Genomic DNA, 24,451 nt, shown 5'->3' on the forward strand with positions numbered 1-24,451 from the left:
ACTGTTAGCTCTCTGGGCTAGCATCTCGGTTGACTGGTTATATCCGTCGTCGAACGTGTTCGACAAAATCCTCAGCTCGTACCAATATACGACGTCGTCTAGAGTCTGCCGAGAGAAAATTAACGTTAATTTAACCATCAAAGGATGTAATAGTTAAATAGTTTCTAAATCCGTGGGGTCTTTTCGGCCCCTTCTTAATTCACTCGGTGTCGGTAATTAATTTTATTTCCTTATAATGATCTATCGCTGGGGCGGATAATCGGACCAGCATATTTCTAATACTTTTATTCATATTAATCGACTTTTTAAATTTTTTAAAATCCTAAACTTTGAGATTAAAGTACGAGGATGCTAAAAAGTTAATTTTTTATTTTATTTTGGCGAAATAAATTAAGAACGAGAGGTTACTTTAGGGCCAATACATTTTAATAAGGAATGAATTTTACAAAATAAAACTTTTTTTATGAGAGTTTATTTTTTTTACTTTTACCTCTAGGAAGAGGAACAGAGTGATACGCGAACGAGGAGTTTTATACGGTTAATAAAATTGTAAGTATGGCATAAAACCTGGAAGTAGCTGTATCGGATACTATTCTCCACATCATCGTGACACTAAATCTGGCGAACCTTTATGTACTAACTATATATTATAGATGCACCCACATCTAGATACTTGTGTGCCATTAAAATTATAATTAATTCATTTATTTGAACTTTTACCAACATTTTTAGTTTTTCAAACGGAACTCAATTGATTGAATTTTTCTCCTTTGTATTGAAACTTAAAAATTCTACGGGTTTTTACAAATTTTTAATTTTTTACTAAAATTACTCGAGTTTTAAATCAAAGCAGCAGATTATCGTAAAATTTATTAGAAAAGTTTATTATTAATAAAAATTATTTAGGGTGGGCATTAATTTGTTGATTTGAACAGGAAATTTCTTAATGAGCTCGCAGAGCTGAAAGACAAAAAATTTCCCAAGTGTATTGCGGCTGCTCAATTTCAAAACAGTAACTGAGAAAAATAAAATTTTTGAATCATGTCCACAAGACTCTACTGGAACTGAAAATACTGAAGAATCTATTTTAAAAAATTTATCCCTCATTGTATTTTGAAATTGGACAGCCGATTGACTGGTAAGGAAAGTATGGAGACTCAAATCGAGATGCGTCACAACGGATATGGACTATCATAGAGGATTTATTAATTGACATGTTCAGTACAGTTCACATCTTGGATTAGATTAAATGGATTATTTTATTAACAAGTGTATCTGGTATTTATGATATGTACAATAATATAATAATATAATAGCCGAATGTGTAAGCGTGAACACATGTGGTCCGCCAACGCTTGGCAGTATTATTACATGGTACAACTGGCCGATCGATGGCGAGAATTCCGAGTCAGCCGGGACTCGCCAAGTATCCCTGAGATAAGGATCAACGACGTTTGCTTCGACTCAGTGTAATTAATTATCTTAAGGCTGAGTCTTGTGCTGTGGATAGAGATTTACCCCCCGCGGAAAACCTGCACGAATTGCTCATAACTCCTAGATATATACTTACATCAACTATATATACATATATATATATATATATATATATATATATATATATATATATATATAAAAAAAAAAATAAACATATGTAAGAATAAAACAGAAGAGACGTTTATCCTTCACATTTTATCTAGATTTTTTGAGTAATATCGTTGAATAATCATTCATTAATAATTAATTATTTAAAATATTTAAATTATTTTAATGACTTTTTTTATTTTACTATGATAACAATTTGATTAATGATCTTCTGTCGATAGTTATGAGTATTATTATTATTTATTATTACATTTATACTTTTATTATTGATGACTATTCGATAAATATTTTTATGGGAAATAATATTGTCTGAATATTGATAATTTAAATTTTTTAATAATTACTACGGTATTTACAGTAACTAAATTAACATTAAATTAAATAGTCGTGCCAAAAATATTAAATTTTTATTACTCCGCAATACGGTAATTAAAATTCACATTAAAATTTTATTCCCAGTGTTTTCAATTTATAATTACATTTAATTACTTCATCAAATATAAATAATTATTCACTCGAGTCATTAAAGTGTACAGTTAAGTATATTAAATTTTTTTTTTTTACCTTAAAAATTATATATTTACAAATTCGGTTTCTTTGGATTATTCGAGAAAATTTGAAACTGAAATTCAAGAAAAAAATATAAAGAAGGTTATAGGTAATAAAAATTCCGATGGTTTAGTTAACAGAAGTGACCGGAAGTATGGTGGATTAAATTAATGAGTTGTATATTTTTTTATAAATTATTTGAAGACCGTAAAAAGAGCGGTGTTAGAAATAGACTCAATTTAACATCAGTATGATGTTAATATTTTTTTAAGCACTACTTCCGGTGTTGAAATTTAACACCTACACCGCGTGGACTTACCCCGGTTTTTTTTACAGTGAATTTTTTTCATTAAATCTATAAAAAGTACTCTGGAGATGTCTCTTAATGCTAGCGATTGTTAACATAACATTTATTCAGTTCATTATTCTTGGGCAGGAAAAGCCATCAGCATGACCGTTCCTTCATATATAAATACAAAGCTTTACTTACCGTCTCCACAAAGTTAAGTTAGCTTGATATATGTTAATGAATTCCAGTATCTATAAAAATGGATCGGTAGGTATAGTACGGTTTGGTGAGCTAAGTAAATCTGTTCCAAGTTATACGAAAGATGATCCCGTTCCGATTGTCAATGCAGTCCGTCCCATTTTTACGCGTAAAGTCCATATTGCCTCTTCTCGTCCAACATAAACCCCGAGTATTTTAATGCATATAACACAAACTCCATCTTACTCAGCTCTTCTTATCCTAACTCTCGGTCCCAGTCACTCGACCACGTTCATGTTTCACTGGGTTATTTTCTCGCATCACCAAGTCCAAAGATGTTTCTCCTATCCGACGTATTTTAGAATCTAGGATACCTGGATCCATTCAGGTATTTATATTAGGATGAGAGTAACAGAAACTCACTCTGCTACGGCGATGCAAGCCAACGGTATGAGGGCAAAAGCAAGAAAACCAAACAAAGTTGAAGAGAAAGATAAAGACGAAATGATAATGCAGCTCTCCCTTCAGCATCCTGCTTTATACTTTAAAGACTAGATATGTCACCCGTACATAAAATAATCTCTCAGGTCTTGGGGTGAGTCTTTATGCTTCAGTTACTGTTGTCAAAAAATATATATATATATATATCTATAGATATATATATTTGTATAAAGAATAAAAATTTTTTTAATTTAATTTATAAGGTTTAAATTGAATGCTTCTTAATATAAAGACTCACCATAAACCACGTCCTCTTTTAAAACGACAATTCATTATATATTTTTTTATAGATTTGACTTTTGTATTTATAAATAAAATAATATATTAACGTGTTTATTTAAAATGTTATGAATTATTAAAACTTGGAGCATAAAATTATCGAAACAAAAATAAGTTAATAAATTTTTCGTCCCACCTGTTGTTGACCTCTGGAGTGAGGTATTCAGTGAAGAGAGAGGGAGAGAGCAAAAAAAAATTTACAGATTTGTGACGTATCTAACGCCCCATAACCGGTTGAAAAATGAATCACCCTGCAGTATGGCGAGTAACCAAGCCAGCTGGGTGTTGAGAGAAGAAAGCCGTGAGGTATTAGTATATATATATATATTTATACAGTATATACATATATATGTTGAACGATACTTGGAAGCGCGATCTAAATCGTATGTATAAAAGTATGTGTGTGTCAGTGATACGCGCACGCGTGAGCCTCCGCCTTCACGGTCTTTTCTACCTGAAAGATACGAGAAGTGATGATCCACGAGCGAGCCAAAAATATATTTTCTTCTTTATTTATTGTATATATATATATATATATGTATAGATGTGAATAATATTAATATGATAAATATATAGATGTAGATTTAGTGTAGATGTAGATGTGTTCAAGGAGTAGGCTGAAGAGAAAGCGAGACAGAGACAAGTATTTTAGGCTAAATCTATACAACAACCGGGAGGGCCCGCAGGAGATGGGTTCTTTACAGCACGAGTTGGTAGCACCGACAAGACAGCCGACATCCCGCCCTTCTAGCGGCCTCCAGATTTGTAACACTACCCAAACCGGCAAACCAGAAAACCAGAATCCTCAGCTCGAATGCTGTATACACAATACGTCCTCTCCGCTAGAGACATCACCAGTTGGATAAAAAATAAAAAATAATAATAATAAAAGAGTAAATGGAGAAAAGATATCTGGATAAAGTCGAGGAATACTTTATTCCCCGGAAATTCATGGTGAAGGTCATGGTTCTTTACCTTTCCTTGCAACTTTGAATTATGTCGCTCCGCTTAAAATATTGCGATCAAGTGAAAGCACTTTCGCCATTGTCACAAATTTAAACATGACAAGGTCAGTCGGATTATTTTTACACTCCCGTTCAAAACCAAATATTCGCTGTCATGGTTTTCAATATCTCGGGTTTAGTTTTTTAACGTTAGCGTAATTAGTTGAAGAATAATGTCATTGGTCATTAAATATATTGATCGTCCATTTTATTGCGAGGGTTTCTCTTGGCTGCGACGAACCTGAGTGGGAGCTGCAGGATTTCAAGATGTCGATAATCGAATTTTTATGGCGCATCTGACGCGTATACCCTCCAGTGGTTAGATTGATTCAATTCAGGCACAGCTCGACTCACTGAGACACTAGAGCAAGACCAAGACCAAGACTAAGACTAAGACCAAGACCAAGAACATACAGACCACAATCTGCAACCAGTTACTACCCGATGTCTATTATAAAAAAACTGCAAACTAATAATCCCGAGAACTAATCCGCGTCAATTAGCTTAGACTTAATGGAGAGATTAAAATGGCACGCACGTCTTGTATTTGATGATTGCGCAACAAAATAACCAACGCTCCCATATCTCTCCATGTAGCTTGACGTCCTCTTTTAAATCCATTTAAAAACACTCTTTATCTCCGGACAATAAAAACAAACTTAAAACGGTTTAAAATTTCCTCGTGTACATTAAGTATAAAAATAATTTCTGGGCTAAACACTGAAGATAAATAAAGGTGTATTAGTCGCGCGTGGGGCCCGAACAATAAATAAAAGGACCGACGAACGGACCTATGGAGAATATTCTTCAATCCAATAGCAAAGACAAACAGCGTTTACAAATAAAAGCATCTAGTCTAGGATCGCGCTAAATCCATAACCGAGATTAGTCTCAGTTCTGTGTATCCAGCGGCTGTATATCTGGGCAACTGAAGCTTAGAGCTCCCGGCCATTGGGTCCGTCTTAAATCCTAAAACCGGCAACACCCGGCATCCACATACTATACCTCGATGCTATATTGCTCGATGGAAGCCAGAGCTAGAGCTAAGTATTATCTCTTACTTTCAACAAGGTTATGGCCTCTCAAAATATCGTCAAAGATAACCTGAGAATTTGTCACCTCGTCTTTCACGTTTAGTTGTATCCGTAACCAACTTGTAGACCCACTCGTCCGGTATTTCAACGTATCTTTATTTTCTTAATTTTATTTAAAACTTCACCTTGAACTAGACACTAAAACCCAGAGCCAGAGCCAGAACCACATCATGACTAACACAGCAAACTAATTTTTTTTTATCAGCTGTTCCATGTCCTCCTACACCGTCTATTTATTTACACCATTAAATTACAGTTATCTCACAATTAGTGATCCTAAGGCACTTAAACAAATTTTCCATTAACGCCAGAGTTTATTTTTAAATATAATTATTTAGCTTTAAAAATTGTTTTTTATCTTATTTCAATCAGCCGTAAAACATCTGACCTTTAGAACCACCCCGAAGCGTGAGCGTAAGAAACTTTAATAAAAAAAATGAAAAAAAAAAAAAACGTGTAAGATGGAAAAGGATAAATTTTTTTCCTCTAACCAATAACTTGGCGCTTAAAGTTGACGTATTTCTTGGGTAAGTCTGCGGCAGACAACCAAAGCGCCGTTTTCCAAACACACAAGGGGACATCGTGCAAGCCTGGGGGGTGGCTGAGGCAACAAGTGACCACACGGAAGCTCCATTTGCCCTCCATCTATATATATCTATATAAATATCCAATAGTGTAGAGAGCACATGTACACAGCGAGAGTGTGGTCGCGTAACAGGCCTACACTGGCCACACAAACTACACATATATGCAGTGTTGATGTTGATGTACATGGACAGGGGAAGTAGAATTAGATATATTTGTGTAGTATACAAGTGAAGTGGTTTCTTGACAATCGATATATTGAGCGATGGTCACTCACTCTGTTGGCCCATTGGGAGAGCCCGCACGTCTTGTCAGAGGTTTCTGGACACATCGAACCTCGGACTTACTGCCAGCCATACACACCCTACACCCTATACTTTATACCCTACACCCTGCAATACACACGCGTTTTGTGGTAGGCCATGGTCACGTCCCTCTCGTAACACAGTGCCAGTAACCAGTCAATACAACATATTTGTCTATATATATATATATATATATATATGGTACTCCCACCGTCAAGTTTTTTCGAGTCTGAGTAAAAAAAGATATAAAAAAGAACCTTTAGTGATGTCCACGTCCCTTTGACTCAGTAAGACGTTTGCACCCTCAAGGTCTTCCTCACTATAGTCACCCTCACTCTTGTATTATAAGACACGAGACATGACAATACTCTTGTGGAAAAGCTTTCTGAGCTTACTGACATTATCGTTATACTTTTAAAATAAATATCATAATAATAATGAAGTTAATAAAATATCATACTTCAGTTATCGACATCTGGATGAAAGTTAAATTAAAAATTAATGGGCAATTAATTTTAAATTAAAAATCTCGAAGGCCGAAGACGGGAAATTTAATTTAGAGCTCTCGTTGCTGTTTAAATTAAAAGGAAGTGAGTAAATGAGGATGAGGGAAAAGATAGCGCACGTGTGTCACTGTAAGTAAAGAAAGCTTTTTCTTGGGCTTTCACACGCGGGCAGTAACGTCTCGACGTGGCGATGTTTTAGCGTATTGATCCGACGGGTAGGGGGTTTTTGCTTTAACGTTGTGTATAAGACGGAGTAAAGACTAAAGAGTGAAAAAGAGGGAGAAATGTATAAGAGCTAGTGGCTAGCCGCAGTGTGGTTAAGCGCATTAGACTGTTTATATGAGAGGGTAGAAGAGGGTTTAGGAGACGTGGGAGTTGAGGAAGAAAAACTCGACGGAGGCACTTACCCGCTCATAATCATCCCCTTCTTTAGTTATACATTTTACTGATACATATATATCCTCATTACTATTATATGCTTTTATATTAAATATATATGACGTGTACATGCTTATGGGTATTTGTGATGACCCGGACAGTCACGAGTTCATTTGGCTCATACATAAATACTTATATATATACACATATATATACTACTAACTTTTGTTTTACAAATTTATTTAGTAGAACTGAAATAATTAATTGATGTGTATATAAATTATCTAATGAGCTAAAAATAATAATGAGTGAAAACAGTAAAGTGTACTGTAGTCCACGTCGAAAGACAAGGGCATAGTGCAGTATGAGCTATTAGCTGTACAGAGGATATAATTATTAGACAAATAATGCATGTGATGTGAAAAGTCGACGAGAGGTCGATTGTGACAGAAATTACGGAGCCAATTATAGAATCGATATGCGAGTTGGTGAAGTAAAGTTGCTTTAAAATATCCATATTTATTTATATAATGTAGTAGTTTAGTAAAGTGAAGTTACGAGGGCCAGAGAGGGAAGCAACCGTCCCTCAAGTCTGCGACAGAGTTATACGGACGTATAATTATCCTTCAGGTCTCTATTTAAATTATTATCCCGTATAGTTTCTGGGTAGAACCGAGTTAATGTTATAATATACTTTACCCAGAGGGTATATAAAGTCTATATGAAACTTTAAACTTAACTCCGAGTATCTTCTCCTCCTTTTCATTTTAAGTCTCCGTCTTCTTATTTTCCTTCAACTTGTCCTTTTATGGCACAATCATTTCCACGTCTTTCTGTTTTAAACATATGCATATATTAAGTATTCACTCTCTGAATCCCGGGGTACAATGGACCTGAAAAATTAAGAAATTCAAAAATTTTTAAATGATCACTGATTTTTTAATGAAAAATAAAACATCTTTTTTTTTATTAATCTAAATTTGTTTATTTTTGTTACAGACTTGACTTCTATGCTGTCAAATCTAACTGGTGAGTAAAAATAAACAATAATTTATTTAAATATAATACAATTAAATGAACCGTTTTAACAAGGGTATTTAATTTAATTTATTTAAATAAAACAAGTGTCCAAAGAATGTCTTAAAGTAAAAATCGTATAAACATCCAAAGACATACTATAAATTGCTCGTAAAAATTCCTGGGTATTTTTAAAAAAATTACCTCTTTTCCCGGATAATTCGCGCTTGTCTGCTGGTTTTTGTTATATATACGTTGACACCTCTCGATTCGCTCTCGTCGCGTTTGACGCGTTTGTCGTCACTTTAATGATCAGCGCCAACTGTATACCTATACCTATATCTTTACATACATATATTCTCAGCACACATATACATTACACAGTACACTGTACCCTGTACGTCGCGATTCTCGCGGGCGATCACTTACTCGACTACTGCTATATACAGTACTCTTATAACTAGGGAATTAACAACGAATAAATATTAAAACCGGTTACTGAAGTGTGTGGCATGCAGCTAACGACATTCCCGTACACCCTCGACTATTTTTATTAAATATTTTTTCCATGTAGTTTTTAAAAATCAATTTTTTTTTTTTTTTTTTTTTTTATTATAATTAGCCTCATTTATTTTTGGGTAAAATACTGGGACAGTGTTAACAGAGTTGAGGATTGTATTATATATATTTTGGTTTAACATTCTGTTGTAATTTAAAAGCGACACAAATTAATGGAAACATACGAATCACTATGTTCACTATGGACTGATAAAGAGTCTCGTAAAACCACTCTATCCTTATTTTATATATCCTCGTATCGTTATATAGCTAAATATATGTGTGAATAAATTTGTGGATGTGTGGTGTGTGGATATAAGATATCTACGCATCAGCAGCTTAAGCGAAAAAAAGTTATTATATATACACAACGGCGGAGGAAGCGTCTTTATCGTTGAAATTACACTATTCGATATATTGAAGCGAGTTTATAGTCAGCGGACGATCCTCCCGACGCGTCTTTCAGCATCACTGTGAAAATTGTATCATCGACGAGGCAAACTAGGGAGGAGAAATAAAATAATAAAAGTAGATAGAGAAAAAAAGATGAGCTAGAGGTAGAGCTAGAGGTAGAGTTAGAGAGTATGCTAAATCGAATAAGAGATGCAATCTTCATGAGATAAGAAACGTGTGAGAAATCAATTGTACGACGTAATGGATGAATTTAAATAAATCGACGTGAGTTTATATATGTGAGGAAAAATTTACATTAGTGCTAGTTTAAGATTTTTTAAAATTGTTATATATAATGGTTTTATTCAGTGAAAGCGATAGAGGCGGGAAAAATTAGCAGTCAAAAAATTTGAAATTTTTTGAATTCATTTTGTTTGAAATTAAGTCGACAATTCTTCAGTTAAAAATTATTTTGAAGTTGAAAAAAAATTTTTAAATATTTTACTGACTGCTAACTTATAGACTAATGGGGCAAAATGAACCCTACACTGAGAAAAAAAAGTACTATTTTCGAAACAAGAATTTCTTGGTTCAAGAAATCCGTTCAAAATATTTATTTTATAATTATTAATTATCAATTTCTTGAGAAAAGAGCATCAAATTTATTTTTGTTATTATATGAATTTGATATTATATTATGAGTAAATAAAAGAATAGCTTTACTTGAATTAAATAAAAATTGTTTCCTTCAAATCTACGAATTCTTGAGACAAAATTATATATTCTTGAAAATTATCAAGAATATATGTTCTTGTATCAAGTAAATGTTCTTAACAAAAGTATTTTTTTTTCTCAGTGTATAAAAGTTCTGATGATTTTTTTCACTGCCCGTTGATATTAAATTTTTTATTGAAAATTCTAGCTGACCCATGCTGCCCCCTTTTGACTAATCACTAAGTAGTATTCAAGTAATAATAAATGTACTTATGTATGCATGAAAAATATATTTAATAAGTTTTAATACCAGGAGATTTTTGACATAAATTAGCAAATATATGACATAGAGGTAGGCTCATACATTTATAATAAATATAAAGAGTATGAATCACAAAAAGGTACGCGCACGATAATCCCGATGTATTGTTTCACTGACGGAAGTTAGTCTTTTATTACGATCCACTTCCGCCAGTCACTTGACACACGGATGTACCAGTTCGTTCGCACACACTCACATAAGCCACGCGTAAGTTTTGATTACATCTAGCGAATAAAAAAATATTCGACAGTATTATTTCATAAACGATCTTCAATCCTTATCTCTTATCTCTCTTCAACGCGAATCTTAAATCTCGAGCAAAAAAAATAATAATAAATATGCACATTAAATTGTTTGTGTATAGAAAGTCGCATCGCGAAATGCCCGTTCGCAGAGCGTTAATTTACGAAAAATAAAAATAAATAAAAAAAAACCATCTGGACTAAATTGAGGGGAGTGATTATATCTACATATACATTTACGAACATATATTACATGTACACACTCATGTGCGCATGTAAATGTACCCACCGGTGAAATTAAAATTATAAGAAATAAAAAGAGCTAAATCAACGTATGTTACTGACTCTCTCAGTTATATATATACATATATATACATATACAGCACTCTATATTTTCTGCCGCTTCGTTGATCCCGATTGCGTCCCTCGAATTCCGGTAATTATCATAATTGCCCCTCGACTCCGCGCCCAAATCGCCGCTCCTGCTTCTTCGTACACTTGATTCTAGTGTGGAAACTTTCATGTGAAATAAATTATTTTTTAAAAATAAAATAATAAAAAAGTATAGCACACAAATGCTCAATGAAATAAAATAATTACTTTAATCAGACTTTGATTGCGCTCACGTAATTTGCAGTCATAACTCGGCATCCGGTTGCGCTTATCCGTTTCCAATCCAATAGTAAAACTAAAAACTCAAATATTTATTAATTAATTAATTAATTTAAAAAAAAACTCATCTCCACTTTATTAATTAAAACAACAAACTCTTCAGACTCATGGCATCTGTAGCAGCTTGTCGAGTAGCCCAAGATCCTTGGCCATATAATACTCTTTTCCTAACAAGACGCATTATAAGTTTTTCACCAAAGTTAATTTCGCAAGATAGCACATACACACACGCACACATATACTTTCACACACACAAGCACACACAGACACCTAACGATCTTGCGGTATCTTTTCTTATTCTTCCAAGCTAAAGACCCAGTATATATCTATATAGCCGAGTGTCTCGCTCAGAGTCAGACTGAGCACACTAGCCCCATCTTTATAAGCGATACCGGGGGGTGGAAACCACCCTTAATTCTTTCCCATAGTACCGCTCCAACTAACAACGCTTAAGAGTTTGTGGAAGCGTCTCTATGGTTAATTAAACGCATAGATCACCTCTAACTCCTTTTCTCCGGACCGGGCACCTTTCCCCCACCCACCCCTTTCTTCAATATTAAGCGGCAGTGTCGTGCTCAAGAATTTTCATCCCCTTGACCCACTATCAATTATTAATTAAAAATTATTTTTCGCTTTAATTTATCCGCCTGAAAATAAATTACGATTAGCAATTTATAGCGGGTACAATTTGCGGCGCATGCCAGCCAGCGTATTTATTAAAATCGGTTTTAATTTATATCCCGGGACCAGGAGGTGACTAAATAGTCTTAGAATGGAGGAACAAAGACCCATAATAATCCGCCCGGTTAGCTTATACACAATTCAATATTTTATTTTTCGAATAAGCTGAGTTCTGCTCACTGTGAGCTGCTTGTGGACACCAGGTTGATGCCGCTTGCCTCCTGTCCACGCCCACGTGTCCTCCTCACAACACACATAAGGCATAACACATCTGTATTTTTGTATACATATTAAGAGAGGAGAGGAGAGGAGTGTAGACGAGTTTAAAGAAATACCGGTTTCTTTTCTAAAGACAAGTTAAGGTGTGACCCCATCACGTTAAAACTACTGTACTCATTAACTTACCCATCAAGTATTAGTATATAAATATATATACAAAGTTTTTTTGTTTTTGTTTAATAAGTATAAGTATGAGTACAAATGTAAATTTAAATTGTAACAATAAAAAAAGTAAAATATATACGGCACTGGGATAAGAAAAACACACAAGATAGGATATTCTTATATGAATCGATGAAAGAACCGCGAGCATGCGCGTTACTGTCTTAATAACTCATACGTTACCACCCTCATGTGGTCCATCCCTGCGGGGATGAGGGAGAATGTGTCTCTTTCTATTACTGGTGTGTATGTAGATCTAGATAGGGATGGAGATGGAGATAGAGCTGGAGTTTAAGCTGGAGATGGAGATGGAGATGGAAATTCAGCTCTCCGGGAATGGCTAAAGAGATCGGAATATATGCATATGGACCCTTGGCGAAATGTTTCGTGTGAGGATCGCAAGTTGGATTCCTTAAATTTTTAAAGCCGCTTCACACCTCTTGTGTGTGTCTAGTGTGTCAGCCAGATGAGCATATCCGATACCGCGTGTGTTAATTAAAAAGTATTCCAGAAGATTTATAAATACAGATAGGGATTGTTTTTAAATTTGTTTAATTTTAATATTTTTGTTGGCTCATGTGATAATTAATTTTTTTTTTTTACGAGATTTCGATACGTGTGTGGATGGCTAAGAGTCGACGAATCTATAAACCGTATCTTTGGTTTCGAAACTTAAACGTGCCAGCGCGAACAAATTAGCTCCCTATCTGAAACAACTTCTCGGAATAGCCGTTACTCAGGACGAGTTAACCGGCCTTAGCCCATGCCAGGTAAAAATAAGATTCTGTTGGTGTGTAAAGAAAAAAAAATATTATGTCCGCCAGTTTTTTACACTCGGTGACGAAGGTTAAATAGAGATGCCGGTTTTATTATTTATTTTTAATTCACAATCAAAATCAAAATAAATATTACCCATAAATTAAAACGCCTGCAATTAATTTATAATTGCAAGCTAACCTCTGTACTTTTTTTTACAGAATATTAATTTACTGTTGGTGAATAAAATATCGACGAGATTCCTCGCGAGCGATTTTTCGTTTTTACCAGCAGTTTGTTTATTTATATGCAAAAACAGTTCGCGCCTGGTCTGCAACCGCTTCTCGCTATCTTCTTGATAGCCTGGTCCTAATTAATTCCTCAGGTTTATCTCGGTTTTTCTCAGGCGCATCGCCGCTTATTCACCTTCAACTTGCTGTATGCAGGACAAACCGACCGGGCACACAAACAAGTCTACAGTGTCGGAGGAAATAAACAAAAAAAAAAATTAATCCAAATAATCATAAAAAATTTTAATATTTTACGCTTCAATCCATGCCGGGTTTTTTTTTTAAATTTAAAATTCTATTGAATTGACAAAAAATTTATACCCAAAATAATTTAGATATTCTTTGAAAGTTTATTCACTTGGACTTATGGGTGATTTTTTTTTTGGCTGTTAAAATTTTTTTTCCAATACAAACACGAATATTTGCGTGTAGACACACATCAGACACCGAGTCTCGACGTTAGCGTCAACACAGAAGCGTGAGTACATGAGTGAGTTTACGCGTAGGCGTTTATTCTTTCCATATTGCGGTTTTCTCAATGTCTCTGCTAAGTAGCTCAAGACTTGAGAGTCACTAGCTCATTTTGTCCCTTCTTCCACTGGTAGATGGCAACTCAACACTAACGTAACATATCGTCAACACACGGTAACTACTTTCAAACCGTTGAAAAAAAAAAAATTGTTACCCAAAATTTATAACAAACGAAAAATATTTATTTTGTTTTATTTACCCATTAACTCTCGAGACATTTTAATCAACAAAAGCTCCTACGGTAGTTACACACAGTAAATAAGTTGGCAATTAATGTCCCAGTAAAAAAAGTCCCAATAAAAACGTCAGACAGAATAATCAATTAAGCGGCGAAGTAAAAAAATTAGCTCAGCATGCAAGTACAAGTATTTAGACAATTAGATTTGAATTTAAATTAAAGACCAGAGTACACTGTTCTTCAATCACGTCGTGTTTTAATCGTTAAAGAGAATTAGATAGGCGAGGGCTTAACAGTGGGCTACTAAATGCCCGTTCGAGTCGAATACAACAGCACACAATACAATTGTTGTCTTCTCACTCGGTTGGTTGGCCTTTAAAATCATCTGTTCTCTTCTCACTTGGTTATCTGCACTACTACGTACTATTATATACCGATTGATACACCGAGCACGATCGCACGAATCAACAGAGACAATTAATAGCCGTACTGGTACCTTTACTAAGCGCTGGACGAGCTTCGAGAATGTAAAGACAGCAAATGTGTGTTTTGTGTTCTATGTGTTGTTTAAATATATATGTACATATATATCATACAATGTTTTGTGTATTATATGGGGGTTGCATGGTGTCTTTTATGCGCTCTTACGACCCACGCTTACATATTCCCTCCTGTGGTGACAATTCTCCTGTTCTCAACTGTAATCGCGATTGTTTGTAACTTTAACTTTTTTTTTTTTTGTTTTATTTTATAAAATATAACTTTATAACTGATAAAAAAAAATGCGACTAATATTTCAATTTAATACTTAATATATTTATGTTATTTATTTTATGACTTGTGATTAAAATTCTGCCTCGATTTCTCCAGATTAAAATAAAAAATAAAAAAAAAAAAAACAATTTAAGCTTTGGGAATAGCCGTGAAAAAAAATTCGTTCCCAAAATATTCTATAAAAAATCGACATGTAGAACTTCCACACGTGAGACAGATTAGAAAATTTTATAAAAAATTTCAAATTTCATGTTTTTGAACTTTTTTGGGACCAGGGTAAAATGTAGTAAAAATATGTTTAAAACTTTTTTTTTTTATTCAAAATTCACTCATGTAAAATCCGAGATACACTTTTTTTTTGTTTTTACTATCAAAATTACAAAAGTTCCACTCAAAGTTCTAGTCTGTCTAAAGTTTAGAAATTCCACATGTCGAATTTTTTTGGAATGAATTTTTGTTATACGGGTATTTTATAAAAAAATATTTAGTCTCGAATATTGACATATATTTCTGCGATATAATAAAGTAGTTTGTGAAAAATGAATAGTAATAAAATATAGTGACAAAATCTCGGATCACTTAAACAAGAGAATCTCAGCACAAGAGAGGGTTGAACCCTTTTCCATGTTGACGTTTTATCGCAGCCTCACCCTCCTACTCCTTCTCCTGGTTCTGGTTTTTGCTCATGCTTAAACTCCGGTATTCGCGGTGACTCTGACAATATTTAAGGCATGTTTCAAGGATAATTAAATGCTCGAGGGTCGACAGTGTGCCGGTGAGTTCAACCCTATCGGCCTCCCACGTAAATTAACGCATTTAACCCGCTCATCCCAGGCCCGCGGTAATAATGTGCTTTTCATTAGCCCCAGTTATACAGTCCAGGTCCCCTCGCGTCTCATTCTCTTGCTCGTTAACAAATTTCTGTGGAGAATATTCATCAGCCAACCCTTCCCATGTTCTAGATATACTTTACCCCAAAACCCTGATGAACTAATTCAACAGGTTTTAATTGCTCTATTATCACTTTATTAACGCTCTTTAGTGTCTATTATTTATTTTTATCTTTCATTTATATTATTTTCACCCTTCTTTGGACAAAAACTCATATTTTTTCCATGTGATCTAATTCAGAATGCCCTAGCATTCTTTCAAAAGACTTTCGATACCTCCAAGACCTCGAAACATCAAACGGACGCCTCAATTTTGGTCAGGAACGTCATCTAAGAAATTCCATAAGAAATCTAGGCTCAGGACCTATTTGTCATTATCATCAGTTAGCAAGAAAATTTGTTCAAATCATTTTTTAATCAGACGTATTATTTTTTAAAATTATGAAAAAAAAAATCATGAATTTTAAATAGTATTTTCAGTAAATGAAAAATTTGACTAAGTAAACTGAATTGTTTTGAAATAAATAAAAAAAATTTTGACTGTCATATATAATAAAAAGTTTAAATTGATCAGATTGTTTTCCGATGAAACGGCGGAGGACAAAAAGCAGCAAAAAGACGAGTTTCCGTCCACCCTTTTTCAGCATAAACTCTTCTGTCAAGCAATATCTCAATCTCGGAGCGTAGAATAGGAAATAACCCTTGCTTTGCATCTCACCTGTTGCACACAGCCCTCGACACCTCCATCTGTCCCCTTTTTTACCTCTTTCCAGCTTGCCTCACTTTGGGGTTAATTAAAGAGAATTCAGACATTGTTTTTCGCTCCTAGTATTCGTAATAGTAGCAGCAGCAGTAGTAGTAGTAGTAGTAGTATAACGAGTGTTTTAAATACTTCCATCCAGAATCGGGCCGTTTTACTCTTCACCCTTCACCCTTCACCCTCATCTCCAGCCTCGTTTACGCGGTTAGCTCCGGAATTAATTAACTACTGTTAACCAAGAGATTTCCAAGAGCCGAGCAGACCGAGACTACTCATTTAGGGGATGTTTATTTTAATTTAAATCGGACTAGAATAATAATAAGAATAAGAACAAGAGGGAAAGAGAGTGAGAGTTACGGAAAAGCTAAACGAGTACTCACCAAGAGAACACGACTCGGTGACTTTTTATTACTTAATTAACTTATTCTTTTTTTTTTTTTTGTTTTATTTTTTTATTTTCCTCTTGTTCTTATACTCATTCTTAATTTACCCAAGAGTACCAAAACCACTTGACTGTGTCTTCGAGTAACTCCAACGTGACCCCTTGACTTTTTTATCATTTCCATTTCTTTTACTCATGCCCTAAAATTTTCTGACCGTTGTTTCAATTTTTAAGTTTTAATTTTATCGGTTGAATTTTTTAAAAAAATTAAAAAGTAATTTTTTTTTACGGTTGCATTTGTGAAATAAAAAGTGGTTGGTCAAAAAAAAATTAAAGACAATGAAAGCAGATGCAATAAAATGTTAAATTGTATATAAAGTTTGTGGTAAAGTAAAAGCAAGAGCAGAACAAGAGTGAGTAAGAAAGAGAGATGAAAAAAGAGAAGAAGGGAAAGATATCTCTGGCCAAATGTATATTGCTCTGCAGAGAATGGATTCCCGCGGGTTGCAATTATTTTCTCGTTATTTACCTGCGCGAACGACCGGCACGACGTCTAATTATCGCGGCACAAAATAATCGGTGCCACTAGCTCTCTGTTATTAACTTGCACCAAATAGCCCCAGTGTATATGGCAAGTTGCTGTTTGTATGTACAAAATATCTACGTAAAGTTTGTTCATGTGTATGGAAAAAAAAATAAAAAAATATATTTTAAAATAATGAGTGAAATGAAGTGAGAGAAGAATACGGAGGATAAACATTACCGGACTCGTTGAATGCCGAATGAATCGTTTCACGTGAAACCGCTTTGGGCATCATGCATTTCTGCACGAGATCCCATATTAACTAAAAAAAAAAAAAAAATGAAAAAAATTTAATTGACGTAAATTAACGAATAAATTAAAAATATAAAACTTTACTCAACGGTTCGAATAAAAAATCAAAAACTTTACCGTGGACGTTAAATTAGTTACGTAATTAATTTTCCATCAGCTAGAGGTAGAATTAATAATCTTATTTTGACGGAAGGCTAACGTCAACAGAGGAAAAATTAAAAAGTTTAGCAGAAGAGGCAGGAAAAAAAATTAAGTTACGAAAGCTGGCGAATAATAACCGACGAACAAAAACAGGCATCCGTGCAATTAGCCATTGTTTAATTATTATCTTTCTCCGGCCAAACTCGAGCTTCAGTACCGAATATACAAGATCTGAGGGCCTGGAATATGCTTTTGTGTTCTATATATTTATTTTATTATGTAGGTACTAGTTTAAGTTTGTATAGTGTGGCCGGGCCGGCAGCTCTTTTTTTTCTCTTTTCGAGACATCACAAAATACTCAGCTCTGTTGGTGGTTACTTGGTTGGCATCATCGGGATGAGTTAGTTTGTGTTATTCAAGGGTGATATCGAAACAAAGTAATTCCATTACGCGAGAAAACTTTTGCCCCATTTGTTTCAATCTTCGTTTTGGGTTAAATGAAAAAATAAGAATTTCTCAGTTAACGACTAAAATAAATGAGGATGATAAGGAAAAAAAAAAATAAAATAAAAGTATATAAATAAATAAATAAATAAATAAATAAATGAATGGAGTTAAACAATAGCGGTAATGGCGCGTCGATGACGAAGGAAAAGTCATTCTTTGATACTTATTCTCATTACTCATTGTTATCATTTATTAAAAGCATTTAATTTATCCAGATTTTAAGTGCAGACTGTTTTAATAAATAACGACAATCAGCTGAAAGAGGGAGTAAAAAAAGAGGGAATAAATTTAAAAAAAGACCCGAAACAATTCAAGGAACAGGAACTCAAGCAAAAGAAGACGAGCGAGCTATTGTCTTGGTAATTCCGAGCTTTTTCATTCCCCGACTTGTATATATTTTTTCTTATCTGTGATAATTATTATCTTTAAAAAAAACTTCCACTTGAGGGACCGAATTCATGATCGCGAACCCGGCAGTAGGTCATGTCTAAACAAAAATATTAGAAAGCAAGAAAATTTAGCCGGTGGTTGCTCGAGTAAGCAGCAACAGTAACAATAATGATGATAATGATAATAATAATAATATATACTGAGTTTGCGATGGTAAAATAATATTTTACACACAACAATGGGTGAAGATGGAGAAGAACCCGGGGGCCACGACCTCCTCCAACCCTACTCCATGTACTGATTGTTATCAGCAAGACACGGCATCGCGGATTTTTAAGCTTTTATTTGTCGAAAAGGTTTAAAAAGGCTTCTTCTTATCTCACCACAGAACTCTGTCGAAAATGTACCCGCCCGCGGTTAAATTCCTCATTTTAGTCAGTTATCACCATAGCGATACTATTAATCATAAACAGCCGCCGTACATCAACAACCGAACTATCGAAAATTTTTTCACTCATTATTAATTTACAGTCCAATTTAATTTACTCAAAACTTATACCAACAAAAGATTGAATAAATAATAATTTCAAATTCAAATCGAGAAAGTTCGCGGCTAAATTTTTTTCATTGACAATAAAAGATCTAACGAACTTTTAAAAGTGTGTCAGCAGCCATCACTTTATTTAATTTAATTATCATTCAAAAATATTTCTATTGACCATAAATGTGTCTACCGCTGTCATTTACATTTCGACAGTCACTCTAATCAACGATCTCTCAAAGACTAGTCAGTCTCATTAGACGCCCATTTAAATACCAAACAGATTTTTTTCCCATTAATAATTAAATGCTTGGAAGTATTTAACAAAATTAATTATTAACAACAAACGTTACTGGATAATCGGAGTTAATTTAGTGGCTCGATGTCGTCATCGATTTCACGTAAAAATCGAGTCCTTCTCGCGGCTTTCGACGAATTAGTAAATGATTTTTAATTTATTCATGTGGAACGTTTGTAAAAATCAAAAATTAAGTTTAAAAAGTAAAAATCTTAAGTTTTCTCGTCTGCATTAGCGTAAAGGGTCACGGGTGTCATGTGAGAACTCAACGTCGGTACGCTTTCCGCGCAGTTGGTTTAAGCGCAATTAATCTTCGTTAAGTGAACGAGCATGCGATGCCCCACTCTCTACCTATACTTCATACACACACACACACACACACACACACACATACCCATGTACTGGCAAGATATGTAATGTACTCGTACTTACACTTATACTTGTACTCTCTCAGTAACACAGACTCAAGCATATCACGTCTGGAGCTCGGTCTCGGTCTCAGATCTCCGGTTTATTTATTTCCATCATCTCGAGTAGGTACATTATAAAGTGTTCTATCACTGTATCAGCCTCCGGTTCTTCTACAAATTAACGATTTTTAAAAAAGTTCATCATTACAATGCGAAAAAATATTTCAGTAAATAAAAATTAAAAATCTGCTGAATTTAAATATTAAATACAGTAGCGATAGCGTATAGAGACGTTTGGAGAGAAGTTTAAAAAAAAATCTTGCTGTCATAAATAAGTAATTTCCATGAGCATGTACAACACATTAGCATCGCAAGCCGTTGATTAAATCTAAGTAATTAAGGGAGCAAGCCTACTCGCACATCAACCAACTTAACGCAGTCACGCCCGCTTGCCCACCCCTTCATACCGTTTACGCAGGTATATATGTATATATATATATATATATATATATATATATATATATATATACATACTTTATTGTAAAATATATATTGTTCTTAGCAATGAAGAATTCCAGGGGATTAAACGTTGAAGAATTGAGTTGATCATGACGACCGTGATTGCACCCCGTCAGATCAGCTTATTGGCTGATACGAGAGTCTAAAGAGTTTTTCGAGTCAGCTTAACTTTACGCTAGTCCTCCATCAACGTCTGCTGGCGGTACCCACTTGGCCTCGGCACCTCGTTCTTCCACGTCCGTTGCTTAATTACGAGTGCAATTTGTTATGTAAATTAAACGACTGGTGAAAAGTGCCCAAGCATGTTCAAGCAACACTCGATCCGAACGTGGACGCGGTGAGTGCAGGGAGAATATCTTGTGTTGAATGGGGGGTGGGAGCCAGAGAGATGCCCGAAGGAAGGTGCGGCGCATAATTAGCCTCAGCCCACGTGGATTTACTACGTGCATGTGATATGTAAAAAGAGCGGGATGTCGGTGCATTGTGCGTCTCTTGTATCGCTTAGAAATGTAATAGACCCGTGGGCGATGATACATGGGAAAGCCAGGCAGCTAAACCAGAGGATCGCGTTACCTTCTCATCCGCCTCAATCGTTTTTAATTTAAATAAATAAAAATTATATAAATACCCATTATAATCATAGTCGTCATTTTCAGGGGAATTTTTTTTTTTTATTAATAAATTAAATAGATGCTCAGTCACTTCTGAAATCTATACTGTTGCCACATGCATATTTTATTTAAATAATTTTAATTTTTAAATAAATGACGAGGTTATTATTGTTTTTAAATAGTAATAATAAACATAATAAAACGTATGAAATACTATTAAAAGTTGTATGCAGTTGCTTGAGGCATCACCGGAAATTTAACTCACTGTCCAGCGTGCTTTGATCTCGGGATTTTTATTTCTGTAACTCCACGCGTTTACAATTGACTGTCAAAACAATTGTATACAATGTTCTTAGATATCTATACACAGCTCGGGATATGTATACATTTGTAATTATGTATGTGGTAATCTATGGATGCATATGCTAGTATGGAAAAAATAAAATAATAAAAAAAACACGTGCGCGTGGAAGCATGTGTGTGTGTATGTGAGTAGATGCGAGTGCAATTCGCAAATGACGAGATGCATGAATTCCCCCGGCATTGGAGCGTACCAGCGTAAAATACACACACAAGCAAAAGAGTTTGTGTATGAGTTGGTGTATAGTTGGCTCGCCTAATTAGCCTGCGTTGCTATTTCCGTTGCGTGACGTCACGTGAGCTCGTTTGCCTGGCTGTGGGCCAGCTTTTCCGCCGAACTATAAACCATATTCGCACCCACGCAACACAATTAGCCACGCCGGAGGCCCCCGGAGAATTATAATATATCCTACAAGCTTAAACACACACACTTATTATTACAAACTATAAAACATGTGTATATTATACTTATACCGGCGTACAACACGCACTTATTACTGCTGCTACCAGGACAGACGTTACTCGTACCTTTGAATCTGAATTACGACGCTATCGCTTAGACTCACTACAAGTCTTTATTTATATAAAATAAATATGTCAATAAGACTTGATTGTACTTCGATCGGCTTAAACTATTTTCCATCAAAACCTAAGCTCTGGCCCTGCACACCTGAACGCTATTGAAAACTATAATTTCTAAAGAGCCAAGTCGACTAACCCGAACACCGGAAATTAAGGTGCGAAGAGCAAGGTAGAGACTCTGATCAAACGTCATCAATCGAAAAACCCAAGAGCTAAACGGGCGAGACGTACGAGACCCTTTTAAAGATGAAGGGAAAACGCGGACTGTAACGACAACGCTGAGGAAAAAAACCAGAGATAACGTTAAAGAGAAAAATAAGCGATTGAGGGTAAAGTAGATGATGGGGTGTGCTGAAGTGAGTATTGATTTAGATTCAGCTAGTTAGCTATGCTTTAACTCACTATTTATTTTTAAAAACAACTTCTTTCTCTACCTCTGCCTCTATTGCTTACTTCCAACCTCAGCCCCAAAGACGGCATATATATATATTAAAAAAAAAAAAAAAAGTAAAAATAAAATCGTCTGTTGTTGTGGCTGTGTGTGTGCATGTGCACCAGCAGTGAAATGTATGTGACGTTTTGTCAAGTGTGTGAAAGTGTAATGGGGCTCGTAGGAGGTGACAACCCTCTCAGAACTTTCTTTGTAACCCAGGCTTTTTTCTCTCACACAACTTTCCCCAAGTGTGTCTCCTCGCCCTCGCCCTCAGACCCACACTCTTACGTTTTCTTTTTCCCGTGTTAACGTTATTTTCACAGGGATATAGCACGCGTACTTTATTTACGAACATCGAAAGGGAAATATGTAGTCAAATGCGAAACATATTGAACGCGGGACATTTTTTACTCACTAGTTTACATTTATTCAATGTGTGTATTTTTATCGAGGACTTTTTTCTTGCCTACTGGTTGTTGGGCGTACAGAGCACACTTTTAAAATAGAATTGCAATTTAATATTATTTTTATATTTATATTTATATTTATAACGTGTTTACAGTTCCGAGTATTAATCGTTCGGAAACTAAATAAAAACACCTTGCATTGAATTGATAAGTGTACTTGCGTTCGTACTTGTACTTATATTTATATCTACGTCTATAGATACATGTATATATATTTTTTTATGTTTATATTTACACGACAATAAGAACGTAAGAAAGTTTTATTCATCGAAAAAAGTATACGTCTATAAATGTAACTATAAAGAGTCTGCGTTATCCACCCGCGTCTCCATCTCGCGGATTTTTCTCAAACCGAGCGACGTCGCGACGCCTTAGCGGCTAATAACTGCCAAGATTTATCACGTGGTCTTTTGATCTTCGAACATCACTCCAGAGCCAGTGTCCAGTAGATTGGGAATTAGATGAGAACAAGTCTAAGTGGCGGTGAAATTGAAATAATGTTTCGTCTATTTCCGTCTAAGTCGGAGCAAATATTTACCATGTGAACGTATGTATATTTAAATTGTAAAATTTTTCATCTGAAGTTAAATCTCGCGGCCTATTTTCACGTAAAAAATTCATATCACTTTATCTGGAAGTCATATCGGAGGATTTCAGGCACCCAGTAGTGAAGATGGGAAATAAAATAAATAATAAAATAGTCGAGTCCTGCACGCGTCTTGGAATCGGAATTTGACGAGACGCGCGTTTGGTTCGAATAAAAATTTCTAGATCTTGATATAGTATAAAATCCGCGGGGTGTATAAGGTTCAAAACCGGGTAAGACCGAGATGAACAAGTCGACACACATGTATTTATGTACATATATATATATATATATATATATATATATATATATATATATATATATATATGTCTATGTATGTATTAAATATATGTGCTCTCGAAAGGCTTTATTGGAATATTTATGGGAGCCAGGTACGAGACGAATTTTTATCGATCTGTTGTGTCGCGTCCATGTCCTTCGGACCAAGCACCGAAGCATAGTTGTACAGTTGTAGTTGAGACCGATCCCTGTAGGAAATCGTTATATATTTATTCATAAGAACCGGCGTTCGAGCATATAAACCTCTGAGCAGATATTACCAGGCAGGCTGTCGTCTCTTTGGCATTTACTGTCTTATGCCGTGTGTGTACTACCGCTTCCAGTCAACTAAACATTTATACATATACTCCTTTAATATATATTGTCCTATTAAAGTACTAAAGTTTATGAAATATCATTTTCTACGTAAATCTCCAAGTCTTCCCAAATTCAACTCAACCCAAATTCATTTAAGCCTCCCCATTATGTTTATTTTTCCTAAAAAAAATTTCTAGACTGACCGTTTAGCCCCACGTTCGCCTGAAGTGTAATTATAGAGGGGAAATTTAATTATATACCTTTTTTTTTAGTAAAAAAAAAA

General features: G+C 34.8%; 1 protein-coding gene across 3 annotated transcripts in view; it reads left to right on the forward strand.

Annotated features, from left to right (window-relative positions):
- LOC103574458 (zinc finger homeobox protein 4) overlaps positions 1-24,451 on the forward strand; it is a 142,069-nt gene that overhangs the window by 69,196 nt on the left and 48,422 nt on the right. For all 3 annotated transcript variants that reach the window (XM_053740345.1, XM_014443512.2, XM_014443508.2), the window contains one exon: positions 8,290-8,319. The gene's annotated coding sequence lies outside the window, so the exon portion shown is untranslated. The remainder of the gene's footprint in view (positions 1-8,289; positions 8,320-24,451) is intronic.

Source organism: Microplitis demolitor, chromosome 7 (assembly GCF_026212275.2).
Source record: "Microplitis demolitor isolate Queensland-Clemson2020A chromosome 7, iyMicDemo2.1a, whole genome shotgun sequence".
Classification (NCBI taxonomy): domain Eukaryota; kingdom Metazoa; phylum Arthropoda; class Insecta; order Hymenoptera; family Braconidae; genus Microplitis; species Microplitis demolitor.